Source organism: Vigna radiata, chromosome 5, assembly GCF_000741045.1.
Source record: "Vigna radiata var. radiata cultivar VC1973A chromosome 5, Vradiata_ver6, whole genome shotgun sequence".
NCBI classification, from domain to species: Eukaryota; Viridiplantae; Streptophyta; class Magnoliopsida; order Fabales; family Fabaceae; genus Vigna; species Vigna radiata.
This window is the reverse complement of record NC_028355.1, coordinates 6,607,951-6,619,537: the sequence shown is the minus strand read 5'-3', so window position 1 is coordinate 6,619,537 and position 11,587 is coordinate 6,607,951.

The window sequence follows — 11,587 nt, the reverse complement described above, 5'->3', positions numbered from 1 at the left end:
TTATTAATATAAAAGGTCAAATTATGAATATAACTTTTATAAATTGAGTTTATTTTATAAAAATCATATTTCTATATTTTTTTATTACCTTCATAAATTATTGATAGTCATTGCCGTCATATCTCTATAGTTGTAATTTTATGCAATTAATAAATTATTGATTTAATTTTCTTGATGTAGACTTAAATATGTGATATGCATGAAACTGTCTTTGGTTGAAAATTGGTTATGTGCTTGCAAATTATAGATTAAACGAACTTTTTGAAATGCAATAATGCTTTGTAATGTATTTTAGATTCTAATTTTATGCAGACTCGTTGGACAAGTTAAGTCGAATGAAAGTGAAAAATGAAATTATAAAGAAATCATTCGACAAGTTTGATAAAACAAAGTTGTGAGTGACTTGGTCATTGGAAGAAAAAAAATAAAAATTATTGAGAGGTGAGGAAGGTTTAGTTGTTGAACAAATCTAACTTCATTGTCGAATTTTATGGAGCTCAACTCTAAGGTTAGAATTCCCTAGTGAATCAATTACTTGATCAGCGAGCATATCTCTAAAGGTGTCTCATTAAGTGAAAACAAGGTTCAATGAGTGAGTCTTTGGTGTATAGGTGTCAAGTTTGAAAATATGAGAATATGACGGTGATTGTGATACTGATTGAATAAGATATTTCAATGTTGAAATATAGTGAAACTTGGAAGGGAATGATATAAGTTGTGTGAATTGTTTGAATACGATCATTATTTAGAAAAATTTCCATGTTGAATAGTTTAGTATGCATTGAATCATAGTTATGATTTTGAAATAATTGTAACTCTACTAAATTCATAGACTCATGTAGAGAATGATTTTAGGTAGTGAAAGTTGAATGTTTCTATAGCAAGATTTGGTTTGAAAAATAATCATTATAACAATGTTATAGAGAATTAACATTGTTATGGTTCATATGTTCCAAGTGGAGTCACAATGATTATTTTTCTTGAATCTACTATAAAAAAATTATGACAAGTACAAGACTTTATGCGTATTCAATTCAATACATGTTATTTCGAAATTGAATCTAAATTTTTGTTAACGTTTCAATGAATTATTAATTTTTTTTTAATGATATTAAGTTGAATATTGAATGATTGATTTGGTTAACTATTCGAGATTTTCAACTGTTAACATTCATTAGCTTATCATTTATTTTGTTGATTACCTAAGTTATACAAAATACATTATATATGTGAGTAGATTATTATGCATATAATAGTGAAAAGTAATAACAGTGTTATGTTTATAGAAAAGCAGTGATTAATAATATATTATATGTATTTTGTATAACTTAAGGTCCTCTTTTGTGACCTAAACTCCTTTTATTAACTCATTCTATTTAAGAGGACTGATGATTGAAAATATGATAGTTTTATTCTTGTTGAATGTCTGTTGATGTTGAAGTGTTTCATTCGTGGACTTGTTATTATATAAAGCTATGGAATATGATGAATACAATATTATATTATACACTTGCGATGTTGGAGAAGAGTACTTTAATAAACTAATAACAGTGCGAAATCATTGTTGAGAAATGTGATAAAAACAAAGACTAGGTATACCTTTTAAGAATAAAAACAGATGCTCCACGAGTTTGTGTCTCTTGCTGTTGAAATCATGTATGTTCTTTCATGTCCTCTAAAGGTGGCATTCTATAAAGAATAATAATCATCTTTTGTTTTCTTTTCCTCAAATGTATCATATTTTGACTCCTTTTTCATTCATCAATACTTAATTAATTAATCAATCTTTTCGCTGCACTTGGCTTTCATTATAGCTTGTATTCTAATTTGTGATAAAGCAGGAATTCAAAAGTCACATCAAAATAAATATAATAAACTCCATAAAAGGGTATTGTATTAGGTGAAAGAAGAGAGTGTATATATTTAAATGGAAATTATTGTTGTACACTTTATGATTTAAAATGCATTAATAGATAGATGACGAAAAAAAAGGAAAGAGATGAATGTAAATAAATGAGATAGAAAGAATCAAAGAGAAAGAGGAAGCAGACCCTTTTTTATTATCTTGTTTTATAGCTTTTATATAAATAATTTTATTTATTATATAAAAGTAAATAAAAGTAGCAAAACAGGTTAGCCAACCTCTTCTATCATTAGAATGTAAAAAACGGGACGGATTAATAGATTCACGAGTCAGTACGATAATTTTATTTTTAATTTCAAATTTATATATATATATATATATATATATATATATATATATATTGTGAAGAATTAGAAAATAGTATTTTAGAAGTGGTAGTGAGTTAAAAATAATAAGATTGTATTATTTTAATATTAAAATGTTTTAATATAAAAGAAATTGTTATAAACGAGTTTCATTATTTTAAAACATATCATTTCTCTATAAATATTTTTTTAGAGTTCTCTACTTTTCTCTAAGGTTTCTTACATCCTGTTCATCTATTTGAAGATCGGAGACCACTTGTGTGATCCTCGTTGTGAGATCTTCAAGTCTATCTGATCAATTTCTCAAAAAGAGTAAGTTAGTTTTATGTTCTTTTTCTATGGTTTCATGTTTTTCAATGCATGTAGGTTTTTTCTTCTTCGCATGTATGATTTGAGCTTCCTCTTAGGTTCTCTATTGATAAGTGGTTCTAATGGTATACTCTGATCATGTTTTCGTGGTCTGTAGGTGTTGTTTGGTCTCTTTGAACTGAAGGAGCAGAGTCGAGTTCTCTAGAGTTAGTTGGAATTTTAAGAGATAAGAGAAGCCAAAGTTATTTTATAATTTAGTTATCGAATATGTAAGAATATTTAGTAGTTTATAAAACTGACGCATGTTGATAATTGTGTTAAAATGGTTGTTTTGAGTTTGGAGTATTTTTGAGATGGTAGTTATTGGTTGAATGATGATAATAATTTTGTTGATTTTGTTTAGAATCGATTTTGGTTATGAATGTTGTTGAATTGTTAGAAGTATTAAGTGAGTTGTCATGTTGAGATGAGATAGTTTGGTTTGGGTTAAAAGTCTTCATTTTAGAAAAATAGAGGTTTTGGATAGGTGTTCTTTGTGAAACTGGTTAGGTGAAGAAAGTAGAGTTTTGGGGATAGTTTTTAAGTCATTTTTCAGACTTGTTGAAGTTGTAAAACCAGTAAAATCTGGTGTAGAGTTCAATAGTGAACTAGTGAATGGGTATTTGCATGTTTTTGGTCTAAATAAGGGGACTTTGAGTAGTGAATTTCTAAAAGAGTAGTTGTAGAGAGAAATATGATGTTTAGTGTCTGTTATAAAGTCATTTAGGACTCGTTCCAACTGTTAGTTGCAGAAATTGGGTGTTGTAAGTGAAAAAATTGAGTTTGGTATGGTTTAAGGTAGTAAGTTGGATTGAAGTAGTCAGTTTGAGTTAAGGAGCATATTTCATATGTTTTAGGGTGTTTAGAAGGTCCTAGGAACCTTTCAAAGTTGTGGGAGAAGTGTGCAAAGTGAGCTAAAAAGAGTTTGAGTTTGCTAATAGCGCCTAGGCGCCTACTTTAAGGCGTTGGGCGCCAGTTTCCAGAGGTGCCAGCACTGAGCGCCAGCCTCTTGGCCTCGAGCGCCCGTTTCCTGGGCGCCTGAGCGCCAGCTCCTGAGCACTTGAGCGCCCTTCGTGCAAGTCTTTAGTGTTCCTTTTCTATGTTGTTTTGTGATCCTTGGTGCACTATTTTGGTTTTCTAGGCACTTGAATGTTAGTCTATAAGTTTTGGTTTAAGTGTTTAGATTTATGTTTATGTGCTTGAACGAATGCTTTGAGATTTCATGTGATAGCGTGTAATGTTATATGGAATGTTGTGAAAGGTTTATGAATTGGATGATTTATGGCTCTTTGGTGAATGTTAAGTGGATTCATCTATCGTATGCAATGTGTGTGTGTGTATGGTTCATATGAGAATGAAAGTGGTGCATGTGATAAGAATCCCAAATGTTATGAGAATAAGTGATGTGTATTATAAGAATCTCAAGGAGAGATTATATATGCAAGTAAGTTGTGGCGGATGCTTGATAGAGAGACTGAAGTAAGAGGGTACTCCTGATATTCTACCAACCATTTAACTCATGTAGAGTTGAATGGGGTGGCGAGAAGAATGACAGGAGGTCTTTATCCTAGCCCTCTGTATTTCAGGAGTGGAAAATTTACCTCATGGGAAGTAGGTCTAGTTACCCTTGTTTATGACTCTGCAGAGTATAAATACTACCATGGGTACATGCCTTCGATAGTCTATATCAACATCATATCCGGATAATTGAGTATAACGGTCTTTTGGTTGTGTAATTTATTTGTTATTGAATAATAATACTTGTCAATCTAAAATATTATATGTTGTTCATTCCTACTCTAGCTTCTTGTTTTTGTTTTTGTTTGTCTATGTGTTGTTTGCTTTTTTTTAATTATCACCTTAATAGTGTGAGCTTAGGGAAACGTCTTTCCAGTTGTTTCAACGAAAGAGGAGGGTGAAACAAATGTATAGTTAGATGGTTCAACAGGTGTAGACTCCTTCTTTATAATAAGTTTGTTTTACCTCGTTGTCTTCTTATCATCTTTATAACGTTTTATTTTAGTAGTTTTATATTATTAAAATAGGATGTTACATATATAAATATTAAAAACCTATTTAGTTATATAAACATTTTTAAATATATTTAATAATATAAATATTTTTTAAATTTTTAATTGATTAATTAGTGTTTTTAGTTGAATAAATTAAAATAACTATCATTTACATTTTAAATTATTCTATTATAATTAATAGTTAAAAATTAATTTGTAAGTAATAATAATTTAAGTCATAATATTATTATATATTTATATCATATAAATAATATAAATAATTTTTTTATTTTAATTGTTAATTTTTTTAAAATAAGCTAATAAATGATTTCGTCCCACTTATTATTTTTCTCCCAATTTAATAGTTTAAGCAAGTCATAACATTCGGATTAACAAGCTAAAAAACTTCAACTCAATTTGTTAATTTTTTACAAACTAAATGCAAATTATGACCTCATCTTTATTAGAGTTGTCAAAATAGGTTACAATCCGCGGACTAACTCGGCCCACCATGGGTTCGGGTCGGGTTAGGTTTGAAAAAATTGTATTTTTTTTATATGGGTCAGATTTCAACCCGACTCATTTAAATTCGGTTTATGCAAGTTGAACTCGTGGTGGGCCGAGTTGACCCACCAACCCACCTAGCTAATTTTGTTTTATTAAATTTAATTTTAATTTTATAAAAAATATTTATTTTGTTTTTGGCTTGAAAAAATTATTTAAGTTCTCTATTTTCAAAATTAATTAAACACTCATGTTAGGAGTGAAATTTGTTTAAATTTGAATTATGGAAAGTTTGTAATTTTTTTATTTAAGAAAATTGTAATTGTAGTGGGTCAAGCCGGGTTCAATTTTTTTTAGTTCGCTAATAAATGAGTCGGGTTGAGTTGACTCACTAAGTGATCAACCCGTGGTGGGTCGGGCCGCATGACCCGTTTTGACAACTTTAATCTTTACAAGTAAAATGATTAAATATATTATATTAAAATTTTATTATAATAAAATAAGTTTGATTATAATTAAACACTCTATATATTTAGAGACTAATATATAGTTGTTTATAATGTGGATACTTAATTTTATTATCCGCAACTTTATTTATTTAGGTTTAATACCTATTTTGGTCCCTTAATTTATTATATGTGTTCAAATTGGTCCTTCTTTTCTCAAAAATTCATAAATGTCCCATGTTTTGTAAAAAATAGTTCAAGTTGATCCTTTTTGCTTACGGCGTTAAAAATATTAACGGTAGAGTTGCTTCCCTGACTAAAATTGAATGACATGTTCAGTTAGTCATTGCGTGACAAACTCAACCAATAAGGGATTGTCACGTGGCAATCCCCTTTCCACTCAAAACTAGAAGCTTCATTACACTTCTCCTTCTTTTGTCATCACTCTAACCCTCATCACCGTTAACCAGTACTGAATATTGAACCACACTGCAGCCTCCATCTTAACTTCTTCTTCATTACCTTTAGGTTAAAATCAGTTCGTGATTTGTGGCTCGTTGAAGGTACAAAATGAATTCTGGCAAAGAAGGCAATGGAGTTTTGATGAGAAAAATTAGAGATAGTGAAGTTTTGCAATTGGGATTATACCATATTATTATTTAGTTCTGAGCACAATCTGCATAGTGGAATCGATGTTGACATGTTAATGCATCTTTTAGTTTAAGTCCAAACCAGTTTATGAAAGAATGAACATTTTAGGATTGAGGTTGCAGAAAGGGAACAAAACACCAATGACCAATCTTCCACAGTGAACAATTTATGAAATCAATAAAAGAAAACTTTTCAAAGATTCATTTATCCTCAGCCCTCTATCTAAGTGTGAAACCCTAGCTTTCTCGACATCAATAATAAACTTCATCAACTTCACTGCATTCTCCAGCTTTCGCTTCGTATTCACCACAACATAATCAAAATTCTTCAAAAGCTTCATCTCCTATCTCGCATGGCGGCGCACTGAATATCGACCATAAGAACGAGGGTGTACTGAAGCAATTCCTTCCGCTCCACCATCCCGAGAAACTCCCCTTCGAGACGAAGACGTAGTCCTTGCCGTCGACTTCGGTAGGGCGGCGAAGGCGTGATGTGGCGGTAATGACAAAGTGGACGCCGCGACGACCCTCACGGAAGCGTGCGATAAGGGTATATTTGCAGACGCCACTGAGGTAGCTGATGATGATGATGATGATGAGAGGGTTGGGGTTGGGAGTGAGAGGGTCGAAGCTGAAGGGGCTGCTTAGGAAAGCTTCCAGAGGGTGGAAGAGATCGGCACGTTCGAGCATTTAGGGTTGGCCTCCAGCACTTTACCTATGGTAATCCACGCAACTAAGTTTTATTTTTAAAATTAACACCTCAATTCTTCTTAGGATGCCACATAATAATAAATTGGACAACTCATTCAGTGGATGTTAGAAGAGCAACTTTGTCGTTAGTTTTTTAACGTCGTAAGCAAAAAGGATCAATTTGAACCATATTTTACAAAATATGGGACGTTTGTGAATTTTTGAGAAAACAAGGATCAATTTGAATACACCTTATAAATCGAGGGACCAAAATAGGTATTAAACCATTTATTTATTATATTTTATTTTGTTTCATTTTGTTTTTTTAATTGGGAGCTTTATTTGTATTGTAACTTTAAAACATTATTAAAAATAAAATAAAAAAAGAAATGTTAATAAGATAACCCGTTATATATATATATATATTGCTAAAAATTAATACTTGATATAATTAAAAGTTTGATATAACATAATTAACAAAAACATATATACATGTAAATTATATATAATATTCTAAGAATTATATTAAAAAGTATTTAAATACGCACTCACGCATCTAGAGATGCATACACGAACACACTTATATGAATATATATATATATATATATATATATATATATATATATATATATATATTATTTATTGATAATCTTTTAGTAGAAAAATAGTTAATTATTTTGTAGAGAAATTTTTTTGAAATCAACTTCTTTACATAACATTAGAATCAAGAGTTTATTTTATTTAAGATTTGTATTTATCATGTTATTCGTTCCATCGATTCTTATACTTGAGGTTTTCGATGTGAAAGGGTGAATTGAAGATCTCATATTGACTGGAGATAAGATTAAATTACAGTATATATGTGGTGACAAACCATACTTTATTGAATCTGTTTTGTAGGATTGAGTAAAGTTTAAATTCACTACCTTAATTTCTTGTAAGTCGAGGTGTTGTTTTTATTATTCATTATCATAATAGAGTTTCATTAAGCTAATCAGGTTATGTTATAAAGATAAGATGGTTTAAGCAAACTTCGTTTTGAAGTTTAACATAACTGCCTAACGAAATAACATCTATCAAATGAATCATCTAGGATAAACACGCTAAATGTTACTCCAATCAAAATTTTCCTAAACGCTAATACATGCATCATGCCTAAACTCTTAAGAATGTTTAATGCTTTTAACACGTGTACGAAATAGTACTCTATTGTCTATTATGTTGTGCTCTCTTTTTCTATGGAAATCATTAAAGTACACAGATTTATTCAAAAGTTCTACATTGGATTAGAAAAACGTTAAGAGATAGGAAGATATTCTGGGAATGATTCCTTAATGTTTTCTGTCTAACGCATTTGTGCAAGCAACAGAATTGCCTCTGTAACAAGTAATATAGCATTTGACCTTGGACCTAAAGGCTACCAACCTTACGTGAAAGTCAATGTTAAGAGTAACATATCTTTATTGAAGAATTTTATATAAAGAGGATTGCATGAAGAGAAAAGAACAAAAATAAGATTTGTTATTGCTCTTACACTATCAACATTTTCTCTCGCTTACATCTTTTAGACTTTCTCTTTGAAAAAGAATAACTTTATTATAATTTAGATATTCATTGCATTGAAAATTTATCCTCTATATTAAAGTAATCATTTGTACTTGTTTTAAAGAAACACTTTGTTGTTTTGTGTATTCATAAATGTTGGGGTAGAGTTGATTGTGGGCAACGCTCAAATCTGTCGGAAGAGTTGACTCAAAATCGGAAAGGGGGAAAGTCACATAAAAAACTTAAAAATAGTATTCATAAGCAAAGACAAAGGTACTCTTGTTAGCCTCGGGTACCATAAAACCTTGTCTGAAAGGGAACAAAGGAAAGCAATGAGCCCATCTCGACAAATTTCGAAGGCAAAAACAAATTCATTCACTTTCTTGACAAAATTAAAATCAAAGATGTAGGAAGCAACCTCATCTAAACCCCAGGTATACCTAGCATCTCTAATAAGAAGAAAGTGATCCTTATGCTTGGTTTTTAGGGCAGGGGGAAGCCATTTTTTTCCCTTTTGTCCTTTGACTTAACCTTGTGTTTCCTAGAAGTCACTATAGTAACCCTTAAAGAAAGAATTAAATGGGCAATGCCGTTAAAGGGCTTTGGGGAGGAAACCATGTCCTGTGATCAAATGAAGATGAGGAACCCTTATCCATGGTGGTAATCTCCCTCTCTAGTAGAGGATGACTTAGAGAAGAGTTGGATGAAGAAGACATACCTAGTAGATGATGGACAAACAAAGAAGTATGTAAATGAGAGACTTGAAGAAAGGTTTTCGTAAATTGTAGAATGTAGATCCAGAACAAGGATTGTTGTGAAGCAGGAGAATTTGAAACTGAAAAAAGAAGAGTCACGAAGCTCTAAAGAAGGGTTTATAAAATGTTGTTTCCCTCCAAAAGGTTATGACCTTTGACTCTTTGTGTCTTTTCATCAAGCCAACGAGATGATGACACATCAGCAAAGAAGTCATATGCATTTAATGTAAAAATACACTTTAGACGCTTAAAGACAATCATTATTCAAAACCCCTTATTAATTTTGTGCTAAAACCAAGAATAGTTCTCGACAAGACAAAACCTAAAAGATACCTAAAATATAGCGCAAATATCTTTAAGTTTGAATATGGTCCAATTAAGCTTGGGTGGACAACATTCCACTTGCTCATAAGTTGGCTTAAGCTCAACCAAAAGGTCAATTAAATGCAACTTGGCCAAAGAAGAGTTGTAATCCAATGAGATAAGACAAAGCGTTGGTCAAACTCCTGAGCTTGAGGGGCCTACGTACATACCTGACCTAAAGGAAGACTTTAATGTATCTTTAAAGCTCAATAGTTTCAACCATAAAGATCATTTATGACATATAGTCGTTGTGTCCTCTCTTTATATGATATTTATTTATCATCATTCTTCGGATACTTAGGCTCAAAAGTCACATTCGATCCAATTCAATATAAAGAACTCAACCAAGGAGCATTGCTCACTAAAACTAGTCACTCTCTTTCCACTCATATCATCTGATCTATAAACTTTTACTTAAGCATCGGAAAAAAATTGCATGTGAATCTTCCTCTATTAAGGTCTGCCTACTCAACAAATGTATTCTTAGAATTCTACCATGTGTCTTACAGACTTCAAATCTAAATCCAATAAGAACGCATATGAAGAGTAGACTAAGACAATTATATTTTAGAAACACACCTTTGATATAATACATATTTATTTCAATTAGATTAAGAACACGACACAAATTCTTATTAATGTTAATAAATATGTTGGTCGACTTTAAAAATATTATTTATCTTAATGTTATTTTAAATTTTTAAAATATATTTTTAATAAAATTTTATTTATTATTGACCGAGTTAGATTAATTTAAAACAAAATTTTCAAATATTGGTATATTACGTTGTCACTTAAAAAAATTGTCCTTAAAACAAAGAAATAGTTGGTCTAATCCAACAAATATTGACATTTTTTATTTTTAGTATAATAAAAAAAGTTATAATTTTATTATAACAAAATTAATTGCATTAACTTAGTTTGAACTTTGATATAGTTGTGATAATCGAACATGTGTTTAATTGTAACGTGTGTTTATTAAAAAAATGTAATTTGGAGAGAATTTTTTCTCCTTTGTTGTTTGTTCTGTAAATTTACAATCATTTATGATTCTTTCAGTATTAATTGCGTATTAATTTAATTTTTTAATAAACACACATAATAATTACTAAAGACCAAATTTGTACTAATTTTTTTATGTTTTTATCAACTATTATATTAATTTTTAACAGAGTTGAAACAAAGCTTATAAAAAATTAAAATTATTGTACTAAAAATATAATTTATTTTACTATATTCAAAATAATATTCAACTGATTAATTACTTTTATTTTATCCATTAAATAGTTGAGAATTTTTTAATCACTGGAACAAATATATCTTAACTCGTAAAATTGAATTTAAATAATGTAAAAAAAAATGTAGGTTCATTTCTTAAAAGGTACTCATACAAAGTCAATGTAGAATTGAAGAATAACAACTAATTATTAGCTAATAATGTTTATACGACTAAATAATTAATTAATAAATTAGATGTGGTGGAATATAGAAATTCGTCAACTTCAAAACCTTATCTTATTACATGGTCATGAATTTATCTACAGTCGTCTCACTGATCAGTCTTGATAAATGATGTACAAAATTACGATACTAATTTTTTAGGTCCATTTAAATTATTTTACTGCAAGAGTATTTCTAATATATATTTTAATTTAGATAATGGCATACAAATAATTTTGAATATTGAATTCAAACATAAACAACTTATTTTTTAAAACAATTATTAAAGATCATATACAAAATGGGATTTATTTTTGGGTTATAGAAACTCACAGGCGATATGAAAATGAACTATAAATATTTAGAATGAATCATACTTTTAAAACTAGATAAGAAATTAAATTGGTGAAAACAGTAATTTCAAGGCAATGAGTTTAATTGTAGAATTAAATTAATATTTTAATATCATATAATATTCTAAATAATAACATAGTATGCCATTGTAAAAAATGAATATATAAAATTTATAAATTACTTCAAATAACTAAATTATAATAATAATTGGAAAACTATTTTCCACCTATATAATATTTAAATATTATCTT